General features: G+C 42.9%; 1 protein-coding gene across 4 annotated transcripts in view; it reads left to right on the forward strand.

The window, feature by feature from the left end:
• The window catches only part of HOOK3 (hook microtubule tethering protein 3), a 1,476,018-nt gene that overhangs the window by 374,132 nt on the left and 1,075,199 nt on the right, over positions 1 to 26,687 (forward strand). The window lies entirely within an intron of this gene.

The following is a 26,687-nucleotide window of genomic DNA, read 5'->3' on the forward strand; positions in this document are numbered from 1 at the left end:
CATAATCCATGATTTTACTCCTGTTTCTTGATCAGACAATGTTGACCTTCCACTTTTCTTTTAATCAGTTTTCACCAATCTATGTGCACACCTCACATACTTGTTGTCAAGTGTTCTCTCCCAGCATAAAGCCACATACATGAAGGGGTGTTGCTTATGTCTTCAATCTGAGAAGAAATGCTTTGATTAATAAAAATCATTACACACAGAGATATAAATACTTTGGGTTGTGTCAGTAACTTGATTATACAAATTTGATCTGTCTAATATCACATCTTGAAATGACAAAACACTTTTAATACATTGTGTTGAGAATAATATCAAGGTGCATTGTGATTCTATTCTGTATTTCACACCAATCACAGAAGACATTACATCAAATTGATGATAAAATGTTCTCAATAAAACGACCTACACTACCCCAAATTTAAAAATTCAAACTTAAAAATACCATAGTTGAAGTGCAATAGTTAAAGTGCACTTGTGCAGTGTCTTACATCTAGCAGCAATAGTGAAAGTGCACTTGATTATACCAATTCGATCTGTCCAATATCGCATCTTTAAATGACAAAACACATATGATACAGTGTGTTGAAAATAATATCAAGGTACATTATAAATTGGTTCCGTATTTCACACCTGTCACAAAAGACATCATTCCAAATGGATGGTTAAATGTTCTCAAAGGAACTACCTTCACTACCCCCAAATTTAAAATTCATACTTAAAAATACCATAATCCAGCCCTTAGTCTGCTCATACCTCATTATATCCTGCCAACATTGGTTCGCTAGAGTGCCCTGGTCTAAACAGAAAAATGATATACTTTGGAACCCTAAAAACAGATTTAACATTTTTCATGTGTAGGTTATCAAGAGTTTTCGAGTCTTTCACTCGAAAAATCACTGAACCATAAGCCAGAGAGGGAAAAAGCTTTGCTTTCATTACCTTATGCTTATGGTTTGACATCCCAACATATCTCTCAACTTTCTAAAAGCAAAGGACAAGGCTGTAGCTTTTGCTTTTTGGTTAATAAAATGCTGTTTAAAAGACAATCTGTCATCAAATGTAATACCCAAGTATTTATAGAATTTCACAGTTTCAATAAATAACCCATTAATCTTCCATACTCAATTGTCTAATTTTGTACCACCAATCGTCATAATTTTTGTCGTCTTGCTATTTATTTATAAACCATTGACAGATAAATAGTTATTAAATGAATCAACTAATCTTCGTAGACCTATAGCAGTGTGACTTGATAGTATGGTATCATCTGCATACTGTAAGTATTTAAAATCTTGTCCTGAGAAGGTAGTCGAGTGGGCAATGACATTTTTAAGGTGTAACGCTAAGTCGGCCATAAAAATATTAAAAAGGCATGGTGCCAAGACGCAACCTTGTTTAAGACCACTATTAGTTTCAAATCGACGAGTTGTACATCTACCGTCTCCGACTTTAAACTGGACCCACGTATTAGTGTATAGCAATTTGATCATGTCGAGCAATTGTTTTGGGATACCCCATGCTGATAACTTAGACCAAAGTAAATTACGGGAGACAGAATCAAATGCAGCCTTAAAGTCAACAAAACAAATATATAGCTTTTGCTTTTTATACTTTGCTCTTTCGGCCAATGAAGTCAGTAATGTCAATTTCGTGGACGATGACTCGCCCCTTCGAAAACCGGTTTGGAATGTTGGAATAAGATCTTCTTTTGCGGCCCATTCTTCCAAGTCATTCAGCAGACAGCTTGAGAAGACTTTTGCCTCCACTACTGTTGTGACGATCAGCCTATAATTTGCTGGATTATCTTGTGGGCCACTTTTATAGATTGGCTGTATTATGCTTTCCTGCCATGATTCTGGGACCTTTTTCGGTCTTGCGACCTGCGTTGCACTGCGCAGCAGAGAGTCTTTTTGTCCGGGGTTCAGAAATGGACCCTGGAATCGCACACGCTCGTGCGTGTGCGATTCCTTTTGTGCTACCCCATTGGCCTTTGCGTGCGTCTTTTTATAAAAGACTGCACGCAATTGGCCTAAGGCGGGCGCGTTGCTCCGCCCACGGCCTATTGGTGTCTATTACGCGCTTGGTGCTCGTAATGGACACCAATAGGCCATGTGGTTTCAATTATCGTGCCCAGACACGGGCGCGATAATTGAAAGCACGTCTCGCAGGTATCGTCGTCCTCCCATTTTACCTGCAACGCCCCGTTAGTAGTGACGTCATACACACCCCGCTCCCTCTGTCTCCGATGACGCCATGGCTTCGATCACACATCTGGTGCCGTTGGACCGCCCCATGCCGTTCACCTGCCTCTAGAAATGTCATGGTCCCGCCTCTGTAGCCAAGGTGCAGAGCTCCCAATGAAAGCGAATTGAAAAACTTTTATGGAGTAGTCTGTCCCTTTTCCAGGCTTACGATTGGTTCACACTGTGTTCGTCACCAGGACTGCGACTCGTGATTGGAAGGTGGCCTCTTGTTGCTTCCAGGTGGTTAGGCAGCGGAGTGGAGGAGTTCAGCAGCCCCAGACTAGGAGGGTCTGTCAGACGTCCTTGGAGGGCTGGGGGGTGGAATCAGGGGAGGAGGGTGGCGGGGTATTCTCAAAGACCAAGGGTGCTGTCCGACACTGAGGGTACCTCGGAAAACTGAGTGTCAGAAAAGGCTGCACCAGGTACGGGAGAGGGGAGACCTAGGAGTTTAAAAGAGGAGACCAGGGAACTTCCCGGTTCTCGGAGGAAATAGATCAAGGGCGCATGAAACCGGAGGCTTTCCCAGGGCTTGTAGAGCTAAGCGGAAGTAAATCGAACTCGAAAAGCCATGAAATCCAGACTGAAGAAGCACGAGGTGACCATCACGGTGAGTGGGGTGCTGGCTGCATCTGTTTGGGTGGTGTTACTACTGTCGGAAGAGTTTCTTGGGCAGGCGGTATACTGTAAAGTATTGGAGATCTGGTATCCTGAGAGGTGCCCGGAGAAGGGTGTCACTGTTTTGGAGACGTTTTTGGGCGGTGCTCAGATGTATTGGGAATGCATTAATGTGGTAAGTGTGCGACAGGTGGTCATTTGAGGTGTTGGTGAGTAGTTCTGCTTGTAATGAGAAGTATTTACAGAAGTGTTACCTGTTTGGCTTGTTGGTTTTGAGGTAGCATGCTGCTCGCCTAAAAGAGCTTAGACACCTCATCAGGAGTCGCAAGCACTTTATAAATGCTTTGTACTTATAGTCCTTGCTAACGAGAAGCAATAATGGCAGTAAAAGAGGCGCAGTTACTAGCCTGGCTTCTTGTAAGCAATGAATACAAGTACAAAGTGCGTGTTTAAGCACTAATTGTAGCCTTTCAAAACACATAAATAAAATGCATAGCCATTTACAATGCAATAGCTCAAACTCTGGCAAATGCGAGACCTATTGCATTGCAAATGCTTTTAATAACGTCATTAAACAAAGTTGTAAAAATCTCTGAGCAAAGGTCTATCTTTGCTTTAAAGATTGAACTCTGGATTCCGTTGGGGCCTGGCGCATTATTCGATCTGATCCTGCTTATTGCCATTTGTTTGTTCTGTTTGCGATATATCATTGACTTGTGGCTCGACTTTAATGTGATACTGATCATTTCTGAGTATTTTTCACAGTCTTCACTGCTCAACGAGCATAACTTTTGATGAACGATGTTATTGTTAAAAGTTATATCTGAAGAGGACCCATGTAGGTTAAAAATGAGACGCCCAACATGATTCGGAGATATTAGCACTGTCCGCTCTTTCACTACCGTTTTCAAGATTATTTATTATGCCCCAGATTACTTTCAATTTTTTTGTTTTGTAGGCAAAGTGCAGCTTAGTCCATATTCCTTCATAGTACGTATGTTTGGCTTTCCATATTACATTTTTATATGAATTTCTGAGACATTTTAGTTTGCGAAATTCCAAGGTTTTTAGGACTCCATTCATTTTTAGGTCTCGCCTGAGCCAGTGCATGCGCTGGTCTGGCGAGACATTTAGTGAGTGGGCTTCAGAAATCCGACCACAAGCTTTTGCTTGTGGCCTAAAGCTTGCGTTTACGGGCGCAGGCACACGTAGAGCCGCCATCTGGCTGCGCCACCTGGCTTTCCTCTCTCGCTCGCGGGCACCCTTACACTCGCGGGACGCTGCTGCTGCTTTCACTTTTGCTGCCGCGCGCCCACCGCTAGCGTGTTTTTATTTTTATATCCTTTTAGCGCGTGCGCACACAACTCCCGGGCTTAGTGCTTTCACCGGATATTGTCCGATTACATTAGGCCACACCCGCTTGCCTGTCCCGCATAATTATAGCGTAAACTTGAACCAAGGGCATTATAGTGCTTCACAGGGAAATCAGCTCCCCTTACACAAGTTTTTAAGCACAGTGTAACGAAGCGATTTGCACGGAATCACAAGATGCTGTGCCTGAGCTGAGATTCAAACCTAGTTACCCAGTTCTAACATCCGCAGCCCTAGCCGCAACGGGTGTGATGTTAGATTTGTCATAAGAAGAAGCACTCCCTGAGCTGTGAATACGTAGTGCTTTCATTTGATATTGTTCGATTACATTAGGCAACACCCGCTTGCCTTTCCCGCATAATTATAGCGCAAACTTGAACCAAGGGCATTCTAGCGCTTCACACGGAAATAAGCTCCCCTTAAACAACAGTTTTTAAGCACAGTGTAACGAACTCAGCGCCACCACAGCCTCACTCAGCGCCACCACAGCCTCACTCAGCGCCACCACAGCCTCACTCAGCGCCACATCAGTATCACTCAGCATCACCTTTGCACTAGTACACCACCACATCTTCATCACTCAGCAAGACCCGAGTATCATTCAGCATCACCTCAGCATCGTCTCCGCACCATTCACCACCACTATCACTTCAGCATCCCTCAGCACAACCTCAGCCTGCTCTCGAAATCTGGCATATGTTGATTCTCCCCTAGCGTCTGACTGCTGCTAGTGTTATAATACAGGTACTAGTTCCCAACCTTCAACCTCAGATTGTTTATGCCCCTCAAAAAAAACCTTTAACAAACAGCCATTGGAATAGGCAGAAACAAGTTACCAGCATTGCAAGAACAAAAGAAAACTGAGGACATTTTTTATTGTAAATACTGTTTTTAATATGGTCGTTCAGTTGTACATAATGCCTTCTTGGTCATATATAAGGTAACAAAAATGCTTCCGACACTTTTTTATTAAAACTTTTCAGCAAACTGCACAGCAGCCACACTTCTCTACTGCACAGCTTAAAGACATTGGCAAAGTAAATAGCTCTGGCTAAACACTTATAAGGCCCCAAAGGCGAGACCTATTGGCTATGCCAATGCTTGTTCTATAAGTGGCCCTTATTACTTTGTTGAGTTCTCTTTTTTGTTGACGTAACCTATTTCTGAACCATCCTTATTTGTTAGACCTTGTAATGGACCCTCTTGATGTAGTGCCAAAACGCCACGGCATACGAGCGCTCTATAAGCACATATCCTATCCTATCCTAGTTGAAGAAGGAAAGCGATCCAAAAGGGAAGCACATAGACAGGGCCAAATATCTACCATTGTCTTCCCTTGTATTTTCTTAGTTAGTGCCTTAGCAATTGCAGGTTCTAAAAATTCCCATATTTCCATCTGGTTTCTCGGGTTCCACACTAGCCTTTTCAGGCTGAAAGCAGTTGACCCAGTTCTCATAGATCTTGCATCAGGCAGGTGGGCAACTTATAATATCAGAGAGATTGTTTGTGGATTATGGTTGCTTTCTATCCTGGGGATCACTTGATAATCGGGAAAAGAGGATGTTGGCTCCTTTGAAATAATGTAATAATCAATAATGGAGAGTTGACCTGACTTTTTGAAAGTAGGTACACTCTTACTGGAATGTTGAGCGTCTTCCTGTAGTAACATAAGATTATATTTGTTTAGCTGAGAACAACACATCTGTTAGCGCTCCGCTTGGTTATTTGCGCGTTTTTTGGTGAGCAGGTGCATATTAAAGTCTCCTGAGATGATTAGCATAGTGGCTGGATATTCGTTATACAAGATTTTGACTACTTCCCAGAGTACAGTGAACTGGGATGTTTTGACTGTGTTTTTTGTACTTAGATAAACATTTATAAATATTATTGGTTGTTTAAAGTCTATTTTAATACACACAAGCCACGCTAGCTGAAAGTCGATTTCATAGTGTTCGATATCCAGGGTCAATGACACATAAGTAGATAAGCCGCCGCTTGCGCAACCAAAGGCAGACGTGCGGGATGCAAAATTCGAATACTCATAATATCCAGTGAGGGTTCTTCATTCATATTCCATGTTTCCAGATACATTAAAACATCAAAATCCCTTAAAATGTTAGTGTTTTGGTTCTCCCTTAGGGTTTTTTAAGGCCGTTGTTGTTCCAAGAGCAAATGTTAAAAGGTTTTATTTCATTGGTTGAACTTTTTAAGCATCATTCATGCATTCCAGTCTTTCCTTTTGTGAGTATTTCTGGAAGCCAGGTCAAGTCATCACTAAGTGCTGAATTTTTCTTTAACTCCTCACAAACTCGAGTACCCGAGTTGCAGCTTGTAACTTTAATCCCGGATGACAGATCCGGATTAAATGGCGGACCTATGGCTCCTTTTAAAACCCTGGTATGACCTCCTGATATTATGGTTGTCGTGGAATTTATTGTAGCAGGGCTCTTTATCGTTCGCTTCGGAATCAATAAAGTTGGATATTGATTTTCATTACATTTCCGTAATTCGATGCCCCATTTCTCAAATTGTGAACTGTTTTCTAGAATTTTAAAAACGGTCTCATCACAGTGCCAAGTTGTAAAAGACACCTCTTTAGTACGATTATTAGGATCTTGTTGGAATTCAACCGAATCTAAATCTTCCGATGTTAAGTTTTTAAGCTCTGAGATTGAGTTCAACAATTTCAGAATATCACCATGATTCTCAATATCGTGAGGGCCCCTTTGAAATATACCATGGGGTTAATATTAATTTCATAGAGAAGCCAGGATACTTGTTATTCACTGAATATCCCGTTTTTATGTTACGACTGGTCTCAGGTGACAACTGCATGGCTTGAGTGTTCCTATCACCTAGTCCAGTGTCTTCCACGTCAAGTGGACCTGAAGATACCGGAAACTTTATGTTGGTTGGAATATTTTCCGGTGAGGCACCATTGTTGACACACTTCCCTCTGACCACATTTTGCACTGCAGTCTGCCGGTCACAACTTCCTCGTTGTGCCAAAACTTGTCCTAGCATCAACAGGAAGAGAGGACACGGCTAATCCATTTGGGCATGGAGTTAGCTCAGCCATTGTTTCGCACTGACAAGATTCCCAACATTTTAAAATTGGGTACATTTCTTTTGAATTCGAATTGGTAAGCGGGCTGGCGTTTGTAGATTTCTTTGTTTTGTTGTGGGCTTTTCTTAATCTTTCTCTTGCTCTTTTGGTTAATCCTTTTTATTAGAGGTTGGGACCGGTTAGAGGTGGCTTGGGAAGCATTAACATCTGACACTGGTGATTGCTCAATGGGTTTGTTTCCTTCCATCGAATCCTGAGGCTTCTGTGTGTTGCTTTGTATAATCGCATCCCTTTCTGATTGATTTTCACTTTCTTCCTTATAGATAAGAGTATGTTCTGTTGCTGGTCCTAATGGCTGTGAGAGCCTTTTATGTTTTCTATAGATTTTCTTCTGATCCCGTTTTTTTTCCTGTGAATTCGTAGTTTCGCTTGGGGTTCCCGCCATTAAAACTTGAGTGTCTGGATGGTGACCATGATCTTGTTCAATTAAGCCTGCTTTGTCTTCAACAATTCTATCCAACATTGTCTTGATCTCTGCCACCATAGATCTTACTATACTTGGTAGCTCTGAAATGTTATCTATCATATGAGCACAAGTAAATGAGATCAGTTGGTTATCTTTATCAGATTGTGCCTTAACTACCAGGTTTGATAGGTGGAGTAGCTTTGTGTCTATCCCGGCTACATAGAGAGTCGATGTGTTTAGTAAGTCCACCTGGCTGTTCAATTTGTCTAAGTGGGAATCAAGAGCATTGGTAATGGTGTCCATTGTATTAAGCAGACTACCCCATATTCCATTTTCGTGCTCTTTAAGTTTCTCCTCAGGAGCACGAATGCCATCCCGAATATTTTCGTCCTATTTGTCTAATAGTGATAAGTCTGCCGAATTGAGAGGATTAATCAGAGAATCAGCTTGCTCTACCTTGCTTTGTCCAGTCAAAGTAAGAGCATTCTCTATAGGAAGTTTATTTGTGGCCAGGGTCAGCTTGTGGTCATTATTGATGATCCCAGTTTCCAAAATTAGGTTAAAATGATCCATTTTAATTGCATCCCTACAGACCTTTGGGCTTGAAGAGGCTTCGGGTACCATATTTTGGCAACCACCGACAATGTCTGGATTGGACAGGACAAGGGAGTGTATCCAAATAGAAGAAGACATAAAAACCTCATCACTTGTATTTTGGTCAGGGCCAAATGATATGTTAATCACAGAGTTGTTCAAATTTTGACTAATAACCTGATGTATTCGAGAAGTTGTACCTACATTAGCAGCTGTCACTGACTTTATCTCCAAAATAGATGATTATGAAAGATCAGGATTTATTGCACCTCTGTGTCCACTGGATGTACTTGTTTACTGTGGTCCACCTATTCTTGCACTGGAGGCATGAACCTGAACTTTTACCAAAAGTGGGCAGTTGATTTTTGCTGTTGGGAGGACCACACTGTCAACTGTAGGTAAAATACAGGGACTGTTATCAGCTAGTGAGCGGTTACTGTTGACTTCCTTGTTCCCTGAGAAAAATAGGTTGTAATTGAGCGTACACCCCAGGTTGGGTCTTAAGCCTTGTGTTCTTGCAACTTTGTAGATGTTTGAGTTCCATCTGCTCCGCAGGCTATAGTGCCTTTTTCATGGTCTTTGTTTGCGTTTTCAGGTTTTTTTCTTTAATATCCTGTAATAGTTGGTTGGCTGTTTTGAATGTGGCTTCTCACCAATAAGCCACACCCAATCCCTGCACTCCCACCTGGGAGGCAAATATACTACTGCACCTTTGCAAAGACTCTATCACTTTTAGAATAAGGCTTGGGGTTTATTACATAATACTCTCTAAACAAAGGCTATCTCAGATACCAAATGCATAAGATTCAAATATATGTAGCAAACGTATAATCTAAAGGCACAAATCAATAACTGAGCAAACTTTAATACTGATTAATAGACAAGCAATAACTGATATAAGAGAAGATACACTGGACGTCCTGCAAGAGATCAGAAAGATATATATATATATATATATATATATATATATATATATATATATATATATATATATATATATATTTCACTTAAAAAACCATAGGTTTCACACAAGTTATAGTTAGCTGTACATTTCACTCGTAAACAACCAATGAAATTCCACGTTATAGTTAGATCAGGTAACTATAACTTGCGCGACCGCAATGCACTGCTGATGACGTCACATATTACATCACTTATGACATGGTCAGTGACATCACTCATGACATCAATGATGACATCTGAAATGACACATTGTGCATTGCGGTCGCGCAAGTTATAGTTACCTGATCTAACTATAACGTGGAATTTCATTGGTTTTTTACGAGTGAAATGTACAGCTAACTATAACTTGTGTGAAACCTATGGTTTTTTAAGTGAATTTGCAAGGTTTTTTAAATGCTAATTCCTAACTATAACGTGTGTGAAACCTATGGTTTTTTCAGTGAATTTGTACGTTTTTTTAAATGCTAAGTTATGTATTACCGCCAGTAGATTATATATATATATATATATATATATATATATATATATATATATATATATATATATATATATATATTCACTGAAAAAACCATAGGTTTCACACATGTTATAGTTAGCGGAAATTTTACTGATAAAAAACCAATGAAATTCCCCCGTTATAGTTAGTGCAGGAAACTATAACTCACGCGACCGCAATCCTCTGCTGATGCTAATACTTTATTTAGACACTTATTTGCCCATGTCTTCTTCCATAAATTTTTAGCTATACATATATTACAAATATTTTTTTTTCATAAAGACACATATGTCATCAGCAGAAGATTGCGGTCGCGTGAGTTATAGTTTCCTGCACTAACTATAACGGGGGAATTTCATTGGTTTTTTATCAGTAAAATTTCCGCTAACTATAACATGTGTGAAACCTATGGTTTTTTCAGTGAATTTGCAAGGTTTTTTAAATGCTAATTCCTAACTATAACGTGTGTGAAACCTATGGTTTTTTCAGTGAATTTGTACGTTTTTTTAAATGCTAAGTTACTTTACGCCATTCGTGGTGTGCGCGCCCACTTAACGCAGTTCGTTCCGTGCGCGCACGGTGCGCTTCGCGCACGGTGCGCGCACAGTGAGCACGCGGTGCGCTTCGCGCACCGCGCGCCCACTTTACGCAGTTAGTGCCGTGCACGCACGGTGGGCACGCGGTGCGCTACGTGCACCGCGTGCCCACGTTACGCTAGATGGGCCATGTACGCACGATGCGCTTCGCGCACCGTGCGCACATGGAGGACATATTATGCGCTTCCTTGTGATAGGTAATCTGTTGAAATTTTTGGGGGAAATGCTGTGCTCTTATATGCCATGCACAAATGGTGGCCTTCGGCCACCATTTGCACACGGGGTGGAGAGAGTGGTTTTTTTTTTTTTAATAATTTTTTACCGTACGCGTACGGTAAGCGTACGGTAAGCGTAATCTGCGAAATTTTCGAAAAATAAAAAATTACCGTTTTTTGCCTTGGGGGATTTTTGAAGACTCAACTAACATGGTTATGTGCATGGGCGCTGTCTAAACAGCCCCTTTATATGTTTTTGGCATTTGTTTATCAGCTCCCCCCTCAGAGTGCGAGAGAGAAAATGGCGGCCGCCGCTTCCTGGTTTCGACCGATTCGAATGTTTACTAAGATCTAAGGGCCAATCAGAATCGCGCTCGCGCACGCCACCGTACGCGTACGGTAAGCGTACCGTAAGCGCACCGTAAGCTGGCTCAGATATATATATTGATTTAAAGGCTATTCTCTCTGAATCTACTGAACAGATTTACACCAAACCTACAAAAGGCACTTCCTTGACCTGAGGACTACCTCTCTGCCAAATTTCAAGTAATTCTGTTCAGCCGTTCGGGCTGTAGCTGTGTCTAAAGGTCCTATGGAAAAATGCATGGGAAAAACGTGTTTTGGGACCCCCCTTTTATCTCAGCCCCCGCTTGACGAATCCCCCCGAGACTTTCAGGGTAGGAGCGGAGCGTAGCGCCCCACCTATTTTGAAAAATTCGCGAGGATTCGTCAACCGGCGCCAAAGTTATTCAAAATAGAATGTTGCGGATTTCCTATGGAAACGTGGTCCTAACTATAACTACCTACTGGCGACCGCCAGTAGGTAATATATATATATATATATATATATATATATATATATATATATGAGCTCTCTTCGCTCACAAGTTTCTCCAAGGAAAAAAGAACGAACGTAGACCTCCTTGTGTAATTTCAAAGGTATTTTATTCCTCCTCGCCTGCCATTACGCGTTTCAGCCGTCACGGCGGCCTTGATCACATGACCATGTTCAGAGAGTTTTGCTCAAAATTTAAAGTGCTAGTGCTTGAAAAAACAACCCCACACACATGGTCTGAGTTAATAGAGATAGAGAACAGACTGATGGATACCAAATTAATGCCGATAAAATAATACATTGAATATGTTCGACATTTAGTGCAAAATAAAATACATACAAGTAAAATACCTCTTTTGCACAAATCCTATGGACCAATAAAATCAAATGTTACAGTTTTGAACATAGATAATATTTGCTGATGCCTGTTAAATACCTAAAAAGGAATAAGACCTCTTAAGAATATTTTGATCGTTCATTATCTCCAACTTGTGTGTGTGTGTAAAAAATAAATAAATGTGCTTGCCCAATACCTGTGCAAAATGCCTGGTGAATGCACCCCCGGATAATATTTGAAATAAACTGCATATACCTGAGGCCTCATCCTATATGCAGTTAAAAAGTGCACTGATTAATAGTCATTGCCAAATACCCAGATGTTTAAAAGATATAAAATCAATAATAGATGGAATAATAATAAAATCCGAAGGCGCAAAAAAGGAGTGCAAATAGTGCAATACTTAGTCCAAATGGACCTTTAGTGCAAAAAATATATATAATGAGGTAGATATGCACAAAGGAATGTTAATAAATATGCATAAATGCCAATGTTAATGAGGATGTTAAGGAGAGGATTGTTGAATTGCCACTGTAGTTCCAGAGGGGAACAAGATAACTTAGATAATGTTCATATTACCATATAATATCCTAAGACTGTAAACCATCAGAACAAGTAATAGACACACAATAAGTAAAAACTATATGTCTAAAATATCATTCTAAAAAGGTCTAAATACTAAAAACAATAAGTTTATCTTATAAACAAACAAGACCAATATACATAATTAACAATTCATGGTTTCACTTTCTAGAATGGATCTATTTGCAGGTTTGGTAGAATTTACAGATATGTGTAAAGGTCTTCGGTTGCATTGAGCCCTCCAGGATACTTGGAATCAAATTCCAATATATAGTTGGTTTCCAGACGTCTTAACTTAGCTTCCCTATCCCCTCCCCTTTTGGTGATAGGGATAGCCTCTATGACAAAGTATTTAAGATGGCTGGGATCACTATCGTGAATGGCTTGAAAGTGTCTGGCCACTGGGTAATTTTGATCTTTATTAATGATCGCTCGTATGTGCTGTAGTATTCTCTTGTGTGCAGCCAATCTTGTGCTCCCTATGTACTTCAGATGGCAGCTACATTCCAAAACATACACCACATACTCAGTTTTGCATGTTAAGTGTTGCTTAATCTCCCGAATCTTGGATGAGAAAGCTGTAGTGTATGTTTTGACATTATTTCCAAATTTACAAGCTTTGCACGTTGAGCACTTGAAAAAACCTTTTCTTGCAGTGAGCCACATATCTTTACGACCCTCATCTTGTCTATTGCTTGCTAATTTGTTTCCCAAACTTTTAGTTTTTCTGAAAGTGATAGAAGGATTGATAAGCATGTGACTTCCTATCACCGGGTCATCTTGAATGAAGTGCCAGTTCCGCTTAACAATACTTCTGATTTGTCTTTCATGTTTAGAATATGAGAGAATCAATCTCACAGGTTGAGCGGCGGCGGTAACCCCTTGCTCTGATAGATTGGCCTTGTATATTAAAAGTTCCTCCCTTGCCTTGGAACGTGACCTTCTGATGGCTGCATCCACTATTCCTGTGTTGTACCCTCTTGCTAAAAACCTAGCCCGACTCTCTGAGTGTTTGATTTTCATATCTTCCTCACTGCTGCATATTCTCCGTATACGGAGCATCTCCCCGTATGGTATACTTTTAATTAAATGCGGAGGGTGGGCACTCGATGCATGCAGAACAGTATTCCCTGCAGTGGGCTTTCTGAATAGTGTAGTGGTTAGACTATTGTTCTCCACTGTGACCTGCACATCAAGAAAGGACACAGTTTGTTTGCTGATGGTGTAAGTGAATCTTAAATTGATATCATTATGGTTAATCTGATCAATAAATTCAATGGCTTCAATCTCAGTCCCCCTCCACACAATAAATAAATCATCAATGAACCTTAACCAACAAATCACGTTGTTATTGTAAGTGTGTTCAAATTGGCGCATGAGGACCAGTTCCTCCCCCCAACCCATGAAAATGCAAGCATAGCTGGGAGAGAAACTGGCCCCCATAGCCACACCCTGTGTCTGCTGGTACATTTGGCCATTGAACAGAAAGAGATTATTGTCCAGACAGAATAATAACATATCCAAAAGCATTTTAGTGTGCTGGGCATTTGCAATGGATCTGCTGCACAGAAAATGTTCGACTGCTCTCAGGCCATCCTTGTTACGGATACATGTGTATAATGAGCACACATCCAACGTTCTTAACAGATAATCTGTGCACCATTTCAAATTGTTGATTTTGTTTAAAAAGTCACATGTATCTTGGATAGATGATTTTAAGTTCTTCATATATGGCTGCAGGAAGTAGTCTATATATTTTGAAAGGTTTTCCAGTGGCCCATCACAGGCCGCGATAATAGGTCTGCCGGGGGGTTTATTCATGTCTTTGTGTACCTTGGGTATAAAATAAATAATAGGGACCGAAGGATGTTCTCTTTTGAGGAATTTGTATTCATCTCCACTAAGGAGTCCCCGACTTTTCCATGCCAGGAGATATTTAAAAAGTGCTTCCTGTGTGTTCTTATATTTGGCAGGAGTGCTCTTCTTGTAACATTCCTCATCATTAAGCTGGGTATGAGCTTCCTTTAGGTATTCCTATATAGGCCACAAAACAATATTTCCCCCCTTATCAGAGTTCCTGATAACAATGTTTTCCTTCTGCAGTTTGGAAATTAATTGATTATATTTTCTTTCTTTGTTGGTATACTTTCTGTCTGGTCTATTGACAATGTAGTTAAGTTTTTTGATTTGATTGACTACATGTTCACTAAATGCATCCAGACCATCTCTCGCCATGATTGGCACAAATTTAGATTGATTTTTGAACGGCGTCGTGGGTCTAGCACACGCTTCCAAGGGGGACGTGCTGGACCTGCTGGTTTGTTGTTCTTCACCCAATTCACAGAGGTCATGATAGGTTGCTAAATCTGAGACCGTCAGGCCAGAGTAGTTGTCTATTTCCAAATTTGGAGTGATTCTTACTGTCTGGTCTGTAAGGTATCTGAGCTGGTGGAATTTAAGTAGTTTTAGTTTCCGAATGTATTGATAGATATCTACACGCGTGGTGGTGTATTGAAAGTTAGCCTCCTGGCAGTGGGACAGACCAAGAGATAGAATTTGGGCTTCTGCTGCCGAAAGGTTTACATTGGCCAGATTGATGATAGTATTGGCATCATGTTCAAAAGTAGAGCTAGTGGGGATGGTGCTGCCAATATTGGTAACCTCTACTGTCTCCTTCCCCTGCCACGGCCCCGTTTCCTGTATTCTCCTTTTTCGGTTTGCCTGGCGTCGCTCCCTTCGCCTTTTGTTTTGTTGCTGGCCCCTGATTGCGTGGTCTCCATGTGTCCCGTCTGCTTTGTTTTAAAATGTCTAGTTCTTCCCCCAGAGTGAACTTGACTCCTGCATGGGTATTTCTTCTGCTGCTTTCGTTGTCTGATTCACTTTCCGGGGCTGAGCTGAGATCAGAGATGGTGGCCAATTCATTACGTTGTTGCACCTGTAGAGATGGTGGCCAATTCATTACGTTGCTGCACCTGTTTGGTTATATCTTCTCCTTGTATACGTCTCTTAGCTGTTGCTTCCCTAAGTGAATCATAACGTCTCGCAAACGTGAATATTTGACCACTCGCGTAATCATCGCGATCGCGTTTGAACTTAAAAGTTTTGCGTGTTTTAATTTTTTCTTCTTCTTTGGCCAATCTGCTGTTCATTTCTTCCCTAAGTTTGTGACTTATCTGTGACTCTCCTTCAGTGTCAGTAATATCACCCTCCAGGACATCAATTTTTCTTTGAAGTTCTCCTCTGTCTATGTCAGCATACTTTACTAAAATTTCCACCAAACGTCGTGACGATGCACTCTCCCCATTCGGCCATCATCAGTGGATTAGGTGCCTCATAACTAGGGGCAATCATAATATGGAGCCCTCTAGGAATTCTCCCCACGTCCAGATACCTTTTGAGGGAGCGTGCTTCCCACCATTTAGATTGTTCCTGCCTTTTTAATTTTTCCAATGTTTTGTACTTCTCTTTAATTCCATTGGCACTGATATTAACATTTGTTCCTTTGTTTTCCCCTCTATTTGCACCATTTGTGTCCCCAATGTCATCTGAGAACATCTCCTCTGCGGCAAGTTCTCGAGTTCTGAGCATGTCGGCAGACATATTGAGTATAAGGAAAAGGTCTAAATGTCCCTCCAATATAATCTACGTAGTTCCAAATGAAACTTTGGGATTATATAGAGGATTGAAAACCTTCCGACCCGTGTGGTGTTTGAATTGTGCGGCGTACCTTGAGTTTCTTTCGCCCAGTGGGTTCCCAACTCCGTCACTTCGGAAGCACTCCCGTATATATATATATATATATATATATATATATATATATATCTACTTAAAAAACCATAGGTTTCACACATGTTCTAGTTAGGTGGTTATTTCTCTCGTAAAAAACCAATGAAATTCCCCCGTTATAGTTAGTTCAGATAACTATAACTCGCACGACCGCAATCCACTGCTGATGACGTCACATATTACATCACTCATGACATGCTCAGTGGCATCACTCATGACATCACTGATGACATCATCCTTGTGATAGAGTGGCGGCCGCGCGAGTTATAGTTATCTGAACTAACTATAACAGGGGAATTTCATTGGTTTTTAACGAGAGAAATATCCACCTAACTATAACATGTGTGAAACCTATGGTTTTTTAAGTGAATTTGCAAGGTTTTTTAAATGCTAATTCCTAACTATAACGTGTGTGAAACCTATGTTTTTTTCAGTGAATTTGCAAGGTTTTTTAAATGCTAAGTTATGTATGTATTTTTTTTTATATATATTTATTTTACAATAAACTAAGTATTAAATTTTTTTTTTACATTTTTTGTTTTTTTTTTGTTTTTCACCGTGCGTGCACGGTGTGCGTACCCCCGCGATTTAAAAAATAAATAAAAATTTAAATGTTTTTTTCTGCCTTCGGGGTCCTTCAGAGACCCCCTGACAAAGGCTAGGGGGTCAGGAACTCTCTACCCTGCCCCCTTTTCACGTTTGCCACCTTCCATTTTCACTCTCGCACTGAAAACAAACAAAATGGCGGCCGACACTTCCTGATTTCGACCGATTCGAACGTTGACTTAACATGTAACCACCAATCAGAATTACGCTAGCGCACGTTAGGGTGCTCACACGGTGCGCGCACGGTGCTCGCACGGTGCGCGGCTATAGATATGTATGTGCTTTTAACTGCCATTTTCTCAGGAACTACTGAACAGATTGACTCCATATATGCAAAGGCACATCCCTGAGCTGAGGACTACCTCTGCAAAATTTCAAGTAATTCTGTTAGGCCGTTCGGGCTGTACCTTGGACTAAAGGTCCCTATGGAAAATTGCATGGGGAAAACGCGTTTTGGGACCCCCCTTTTTTCTCAGCCCCCACTTGACGAATCCCCCGAGACTTTCAGGGTAGGAGCGGAGCAGAGCGCCCCACCTATTTTGAAAATTTCGCGAGGATTCGTCAACCGGCGCCAAAGTTATTCCAAATAGAATGTTGCGGATTTCCTATGGAAACACGGTCCTAACTATAACTATCTACTGGCGACCGCCAGTAGATAATATACATATATACACACACACAGTAGAGGATCACTCTGGATGTGCACCTCCCACACCACAAAGAAAACACCTCAAACGATCACAGCCACTGGCTCACATCACAATGGCAAAAACCACAAAACTCAATACATCACCTGGTGCATACACTGTCCACTTCTGACCGGGGGAATCACAGCCGGGGTTCAGAGCTCAGCACCAGGGTTCATAGTCCTAGATAGACACGTCTGCCCTCGCTCGGAATCCAAACTCCCAGTTTCTCAGCCTGCAACCCTCAGCTTTAAACACACTAGAAGATTCGTGAAAGACCTCCTCCCACCGCCAGAGGAATTTTACCAGAACTGGCCAAGTTCCAAGCAAGCATCCTCATGGCAGTAAGGAGCGCTCAAGTCTCTTACTCCATTCGCACTTCAAGTCTCTGTCTTGACAAAGCTCTCACAAGGCCTTCCACAGTACACTAAACAAAAACAATCGCTCAGGAAAACAGCAAGACCTTGAATGTGAATAACCCAAACAACTTGCAAGCACTGCTGTGCACGCATCAGCAAGGCAAAGTCCGACATGAGGCCCTGCCAAAGGCAATAGTCAGCACCTATAATTCTCATCCACACAACTTACAAGCACCACTGTGCACACAGGAAAGTTTGAAGCAAGGTAAAGTCAGAAGGCAGGATGACCTGAAGCCATGTCAAAGAAAGACAGCAAGATTACAGGATGGAAGATTAGCAAGTATATGCAGGACCATCCTACATTAAGGCTAGGGTAAAATAACACACTAAAGTCAGTTAAAATGGTGGCGGTCGGTGGTCATCATAGGGTGCCAGACTACAAGAGTGGCTCTTTCACTACATTGGCTGATCCCACTACGACTTGAATATTGAGCATCTTCAAGAGAAGTTAAAGATAATGCTGCTAAATTGTCTGACTCTGGTTCTGTATCTTCTGATGGAATACTTGGACTGCTATTGCATAGTTCCTTCCCCATTCTCTCCGTTCTTTCTCCGCTGCTTTATTTGGACTTGGGGCAATGTCCCACGCAGCTGGCCTGACGTCATTGCGTTAACTCCCTGGAGGATTTTATGGATTGCAAGGGGATTCCAACTAGACCAGTTAAGCTAAGAGCGAGAGCGTTTCCACTCCACTTCCTTCACTTTAGAGACCCCTTTCCTTCCCCTTCCTCCTCCGCTTCTCCACAGCGATCTTAAAGAGCTGCAGATTATAATGGGTGAACCTTTTGAAGCTTTAAAGATTCATTGTTTTTTTTCCCTGAATCAGACCAATTGCCTGGAGCTCTAAGACTCTTAAAGATGGTGCTATAGCACGGAAATTCTGTGCCACTTATACCGTGCTGTTAAATGCGGAGCGGGAGGCAAATAATGGCAAATGGTGGTTAGCAACAACCACAACCCGTTAAGTCAAATCGAGAGTGAAGACAAACCAATCTTCGAGCCCCCAAATCCTCCCCACAATGGTTCCAGCACTTCTATGCCAACAGCACCCTACTGGGGATTCAGAGGTACAGACGCTCAGACTAGCTCTGATGGACTGCCAATTGCGGGAATTTAAAGGCTGATTGAGGCTTAAGGGAGGCGGAGTAATATGAAAATAAGTGAGTGGGTAAATATTAGCGAGAGTGGACGGATCTAGATGCACAACCTGCACTGGTCTAACACCAGCCACCTCCGCGCGGACAGAAGGGACCGTGGCTCTAACCACCGCCTGCTCACCTGTTGAGTTGATAAGCTGTTTGACTCTTTGCTGTGGAGCGCAGCACCAGAGTAGCCAGGCTGGGGCAGGGCAGCGCCGCACTCCCGGGGTTGATTTCTCTGCCGATTCCCCACAGTCCGCCTCTGCCTCGGTCAGGTATTGCTCCGAGCTCCAACCGCTGCCTCCGCTGCCTCAGCCTTCGTCACACGTATACACTTACGTACACTTTCGGCACACTCCTTCCACAATACTACTACAACAACAAGAGCTCCCTCCACCACAGAATTCCTGACCGCAAGAAACCATGCTGAGCTCTGATACGCAAGGGAGGTAGTAGTGGAGCAGGATGGGGGTGCCGCTTGAGTCTAGGCAACTGTGAAGAATGTTTAAATTCCTTGATCGAATTCTTTACGTTCATGATCATTAACTAGCTCTTATGTGTATGCTCCTTGAACACTTTACCAGAGAAGGTCTTGTTTTAATTTTTTTTTTATATTAAACATGCCTGTCTTAAACGCATTCGTTAAAGAGTGACAATTGAAACATTCAAGTAGCAGTGTAGAAGTCACTGCTCCTAAACATCCTTATTCTTTGTTTTTTCACATTTAAAGAATAAAAGAAAATGGGTGCGTAGTTAAAACTGCTGTGCGTCTTGCTCCAGTCTAACACTGCTAATCCAGAGTTCGGGAGAGACAGGATGCCTGAAGATTAGGTTCGACCCATTTTTCCGTATAAATAAATGGTTTGTATCCAGATTTGCATTGGGCGTCCGGCATTATTCAATTAGCTTTCGCTGTTCCTTGTCTTTCACGGTGATATTTTTCTCCTTTCTTTTCCTTTGTTGAAGCATTTTCATAACCGATATGATGCTTTTTCCATCCTTTTTACACGATTTCCCAGTTTTTCAAAAAACATCCATAGAACATGGAGTGATCTGAAAGAAATTCACCTCATAGGTAGAGACACTGCAGGGTCTTCAGGTAGTTGACCGCAACACAGAGAAGTATTAAGGGAGCTGTGTCTTTTGCTTTGATACCTCCTTTTTTCTTCCCCAGGGGTGATTCAGAAAAAAATGTAAGGAATATCCATCACTTCTCTCTAACAAATCTTTATTGATATTGACGGGCACTTCCTACAACAGTTGATTGTTTGCATCATCGGCTAGGTCTGAGCTTTTAAATGTGAAGGCCATTGATCTAGAAGACAAGGACTTGTTTTTGTCCCTGGTGAGGTTTTGAGGCATAAGCGATCAGGGCCCGCAAAGCTGAGGCAATCGGTGTTGAGGTAATCAATGTGGAGGTTATCTTATTCTCTTCTGTGACCTGTTGAACAAGCATTTGCAATGCAATAGGTCTTGCACTTACACGAGTTTAAGCTATTGGCATTGTAAATGACAATGCGTTTTATGTTTCAAAAACCAAAAGATAAATAAAAGGCATTGTCATTTACAATGCCAATAGCTGAAACTCGCGTAAATGCGAGACCTGTTGCATTACAAAATGGATAAAAAATTGCAGCAACAGGGTAGTCCAACCACCAAAACGATTTAAAATAACCACAGACTTCAAAGAAAGGCCATACGACACACTGCAACCAAGAGATATGTCACAGTGTACCCTGGGAGAATTAAACACTGAGCGGCAGTTTCTACTGCATATACTATCCAGCATATAAAGATGGTCAGAATGCATATGTTATATCACTTACTACTGGCTCCATATTATGAATGACACCATTGGTTAGCCTGACTTTCTTACGTAAATTATGTTAAACTCTTTAGCATCTACTTTCACTCTTATCCATTAGAAGTATTGGTTTAAAACTACCAACATACAAAGAAAATGTTGTTGACTAAAAAGCCAGGACTGGCACAAAGTTGCACACATGACATGTAACCTGTTGGCATTTTTTTCTGAGAGGAAAATCATTTTCAAGTAAAACCACTCTTGGAGAGTCAATGTTATTTTTATTAGAGGTAAACAGGTGGCCTTGGGGTAAGCCGACCTCAGGAACAGCTCTCGTGAGGCAAGGAAACATGGGTACAGGGGCACCTGGACCTCACAATTGTGACACATTGGGTCAGGAAACAGACAACAAAACAGGTTCACTGCACCCAAGAGCAAATGAGAGTCGGTGGTAGGGGCACACTTGTTGTATAGAGGAGAACGGTAAACAACAGCCAAGAGTGTTTTGTTTCTTTTAAAACCTAGATCTGGAACAATACACCCAAGACTAAGTCACAAACTTTGCACTAGAAATACTCTGACATGAAACCACCTAGATCACTGTGAAGGGCACAAGACACACACTGCCCGAGCTAACATAGATTAGACAAAAAGCCTCCAGACCAAAACCCCAATGAGGGCTGCCATGTAGGGACACTCCACTAAACACACAGAATTGGTAGAGTTTGGCTAGGAAGTTCACAAATACCCCACCCTACAAAACGCTTCTGGGAAGATATGACACAGTCTACCCACCGACACCAATTTGGTAGAGGAACAGAATCGGCAGAGAACCTCTCCTTGAGGAATCACACCCACAGATAAGCCGAGGCACGGTAACTTACCAACGCTGTGCTTCACAAATAATGAGTAACTTTAAGTGTATGCAAAAGAACCGCGCAGAGGTGTGCAACAAAATCTTATTGTAGACTGCAATATGAATCAGTAGCACGAAAACTGGCGTTGGTTTACCTTGAATGCCGGATCAATGTGGAAATCTCTGCGCGAGCCCTTGTTCTCAGCTTTCTGCCGTAGGAAAAGGATTGCCTTCACTACTGCCGTGCGGCTGGGCAAATCGTTGAGTTTGGGGTTGCCTCTGTTGAAATCCGCTTGCTCTTCGGACATACTGCTGTCGCTGAATGAAACGTATCGGACAGGGAGTGCGGGGGGCAGCGCTCCCACACCTTCCCACTCCTCTACGTCGTCAAAGGTGCCTGAATGAGGCATACCGATAGCTGCCCTAACACCCTACTGCTATAGGAAAGTTACCCGCCCCCCCCCCATGGATCCAACCACCCCCCTCCTACCCGGCCTACAGTGTTACAAGGAAGTCACGTGAAACATGCACAGCCTACGTTAGTTGTTTCCCCGCCAATGCGAATGCCCTGGATATCGTGATCTGATGAAATGCCGCCTCCCGATGACCTCTTTACAAACAATCGCCGGTTTTCGCTAGCGACCTTTATCGTTTCACCCGGGTTGTTGACCGTCCAGCCTCCTTCCGTTCTGTGACGCCTCTTCAAAACAAGTTTAGCACGAAGATAGTGTGTTAAACAAGTAGGGAGATAACATTTGGAAAAAAAGCAGTAGCGGCATAGAACACCAACGAAGGAAAGCGAAAAGTAAAGAAAGTGAACGCGGCAAGTACAGAAAGTGAAAGCGCGCCATGCACGCGTTCTGCTAACACGCTGTCATTACAGGAAACGCCCGGGGAACTTCGCACAATAAAAGCAAAGCAGCGCGTGTATGTGTCCTGTCCAGGCGCGTGCACATGCCCTGTCCGGGACAGGGAGGGAACCAAACATGCTTCCCTCCCAATAGAAAGCACGGATTTGGTAGGCGCTCCAGTAAGAAGCGTGTGTGAAGCTTCCACCCTCGCTTTGCAAGCTAAAACGGCGACACTAGATCTCACCAGGAGCAAGCAGCGCATGCACTGTGTCGCTAGGCGAGACCTAAAAAGGGGGGGGATGGTGTGATGTATTAACCAGAAAAGAAAATCAACACATCTATCTCTTGAAGAAGATAAAGCTCAGTATTATCGTCTGTTAAGAAATATTCAGTGAGAAAACTCGTCTTTTCATTGGACACCATAAACGTATCCCCACATTAGTAACCCCATGAAAAGAAACAAGAAGTCACGGCAGGACTTCTGAATGGTCATAAAGTGCATATTGTTCTTTGTCTCTATTACAGTCTCCATGTTCAATTTCTAGCAAGGCAAGCATCGAGACTCTGCATCTTTTTTGAGTTCCATAGATTCGTTCCTCTGTTACTTTTTAACTCTACACATTGCATCTGAACAAAAGCCACTTTTGCTGCTGGCACCTTGGCTCCTCACACCAACAATAAACTTTTTTCAAATACTTGTCACACCACACGCTGCGACTCCAAACATCAGACATCCGAATAGAAACAAACAAACAACACATTCCTGCTATCTGCCTCAGTTATCGTATGTGTGAAGCTACAGTGGTTCTGTCGGGTAGGAGACAATTTCTTAGCAAGTAGTGAAATGAATTAAAGATAGGTTGCTTTATACATACTATACAAATCAGAGAATAGTTGCAACATAGCACGCAAATTCAATGGTTATGGAACACAAAAATGCAGAACACTGGCTAGTAGATGCTTGCAAAATTGTTATTTTATATGAATTGAAGTTTTCACGTATATTTACAAATATTCAAAGGGCTGTCAAAGTGAGATACAATATTGAGGTGACATGTATTAAAGTGACATTGGGTGCTCAGTGATGGTGGTGCAGTGCATATATACAAAGTGCAGTTATGTGCAGGCAAATCAAAGGGGAAAGGATGGCCAGAAAAAACAAAAAAAACAATGTCTCCGGTAAATAGTGCATTTGCTTATTGGTATGAGCCAAGGGACTTGTTAGTGCGGAGCCATATATTATCGTCAACGTTTCGGCCCTGACAAGGTGCTATTAGAGTGTCATGGCGGGTCGTCTTTAGGACAGAGAGGGAGGATGACAGCCTGAAACTAAGGAGGGAAATTATCAAATTGTGTTCCAAAGACAGGGGGCAGTGTGAAGTCGGGGGTGTAAGGACCAATTACTCACCCAACATGGGGGTGTGCCCTCTTAGGCGTCCCTTGTTGAGTGAAGGCAGCCAACGGATCTATAAAAAAAATTATAGATCAAAATAATTATGGTGTTCTATCCTGGGGATTGGGGCTGGGAGACAGATAGCGTGCAGATAAGGGTTGTGAGAAGTTGGCCTGGCATATGCTGTCTCCTAGTTATAGGGACACCTTGCACCAGTCCAATTCGACTCTTATTGATGATAGGTTTAAGACAACCTTTAAAGAAAGCTATCCTAGTGGTAGGTGTGGAGAGCAGCCTTCCGGCTAAGTCTTGAAGGAGTGTTAAGCTTATTGTTTTACCATAATAACCTCTTGAATAACCAAATGAAAGAGTAGCCCACACAGGTATATATATAAAATATATGGATTTATTTTAGACAGAATCCCACAGTCACTTTATGTGGCTAGTGGCAAAGTTACACTTCAAACAAGCATTTATAAACACAATAAATAGCACAGAAATCAATGGGCCCCAGGGGGGGACCAAACCATATACTAAAATAGTGGTATAAGAACCACGACAATTCTACAGGCAATGCCTAGGGCATTCAGAATCGCTGGCCCCTTAAGAATCCACCCCAGGTTATGAGGAAGGGGACCTACGGGAGGCGCGTGCAGTGCAAGTAGCTGCTATCGGGATCTCTATTACAGCCTATGCACAATGTCGCGGTTTGAAATAAACAGTTTAAAAATACTTCTAGCAGGAGTACAAAGTTAAAACTTCAAACTTAAGCTTTTGAAGAGCCCACTACCACGAGAGTACCGAGGTACCACTGTTACCTGCCCCAGGGAAGCCGGTTGCATAGGTCGATTCTGCTGTCGGGTCGCGGGCTGATTTTCAATGGAAAAATAGTCAAAAGTTCTGCTAGCCAAAAGCGTCGATGATGCCGTGAAGATCAAAGATGTGAAAATTGTAGAGAAGTACCTGAAAGCAGAGGGGACAGAGTCTGGGTCACGGCAAAGTGACCAGGAGGCTCAAAGCAAAGAGCCCTTCGATGTCTGGTGCTTCAGGAGGAAAGTGGTGTAGCTTGGATCTACAGCCACGGGCTCCGGGAGGCTTCAAGGAAGGCCAGCTTCAGGAGGGCGACTGTCCCACGTCGGATGAGGGTCGCTGCGATGTTAGTGACCGGATTGGATCCACTAAGCCTTGGCAACCGCAACCCACGAAGAATGAACAAATCTGCTACAGTGCAGACCCACGAGGTCTGGGAGAGGTCTCCTTCGAGGAGACTGTAGAGCAAGCCTGGAGCAACCAGGGGAACTCTTGATTGTAGAGAGAGACCTCCGCTAGGGCCCACAAGTCGAGAGACAAGGGACCGCGGAAGGCGGCAATTTGGCGTGCGTAAAAGGGCACCCACGGGCCACCGGAGGGGGCTAGGGCGCTGGTCTTTGGCACAATTGCTGTAGAGTGGTTGGCTCGAAAACGGGCCAAATCACAACTTCCCCACTGGTCAGGGTCGTGTGCTACGCAAGAGGTGGCCGGTGTCCTGGGGTATTGGGGATCTCGGCACCCACGCGGTCCACGGTGCCCAAACTCGTTGAGCACACTCACTGGCCTCTGGGATGCGCTGGAAACCCACCTCAAGGTTTCTGGAAGTCGTCGAAGTTCGTGAGAGCAGCGAAGTTCCAACTGGGTCACTTGCAGTGTTTCAGGTGCCTGTCAAGCAGGGGGATAACTCCTTTATCCCAAGGGAGATTTCTTCCGTCAGCTGGGCAGCAGCAAGTCGAAGGTCAAGACTGTAAAGTTCAAGATTAATCTGAGGCTCTGGGTCCACGTTATTCACCTTTATCCCCAAGATTAGGGGAGTGTCCAGAGTAGTGTCCACCAATGAGAGGTGAGGCGGGAAAGGGTGGCTACACCCTCTCCCCTTTGTGTGTTTCCCACCTGGGCGAGAGGCAGGATGCCCCTGAACCGGTTCCAAGCGGTGTATGCAGAATGAGGTCTCTGCAGCGGCCTTCGTGCAACTCTGAAAGGACATTTGGTGCACCCACCCTGTTCCAATCCACATTATCCTCTCTGGGGAGATGCTAGCACCTCCCTGCCACAGGAGCCCTATTGTCCAGCTGGCGAGGCTGGGGTTTTCCCCAGCAACAGCCAGCCAGGGTCGTGGAGGTGGCGGGCAGTAGCCATTTTGTGTTACTTGTGCACTTTTAAATTGGTGTCTAAATTCTACCGCTTTTCCCATATCGCCCCTCTAGCAGGGGGGAATCTTACCCTCATGCCCATGGCTGGACTGGGGGTATGATTCCTACATGTTTGACACCAAACACGATATGGGTCTGTGTAGCCATTCTCAAGTTATCGCGTTATCGCGATAGACTTACAATGCGGTTAAGAGTATATGGTATGGCTACACTACAAACAACCCAGCAATGATTTTACGAAGGTTGCAGAGAGGCCCTACTTATGTAGGGGTCCCCCCTCACACATACCTCAACACCCTGCCTTGTAGGATTACCAAGGCCTGTTATAGGGGTGACCTATGAGAGTACATGTGTTGTAATGGGGTGGGATATAGGGTACCTATATCCCTGTAAGGGGTGCTAGCACCACCTTACCCAGACTACAGTAGTGGTCTGGTGGTGTCAGTTTGTATGGCTGTCCCAGGGTGGCACAATAAGTGCTGCAGCCCTGGTAGGCCTACTGGGGGACCCATGCCCTGTGTACCTAGGGTACCATCTACAAGGAACTGTCAGGGTATCCTCAGCATCCAATTGGT

The sequence above is a fragment of the Triturus cristatus genome, chromosome 2_1, assembly GCF_964204655.1.
Source record: "Triturus cristatus chromosome 2_1, aTriCri1.1, whole genome shotgun sequence".
In the NCBI taxonomy this organism is placed as follows: Eukaryota; Metazoa; Chordata; class Amphibia; order Caudata; family Salamandridae; genus Triturus; species Triturus cristatus.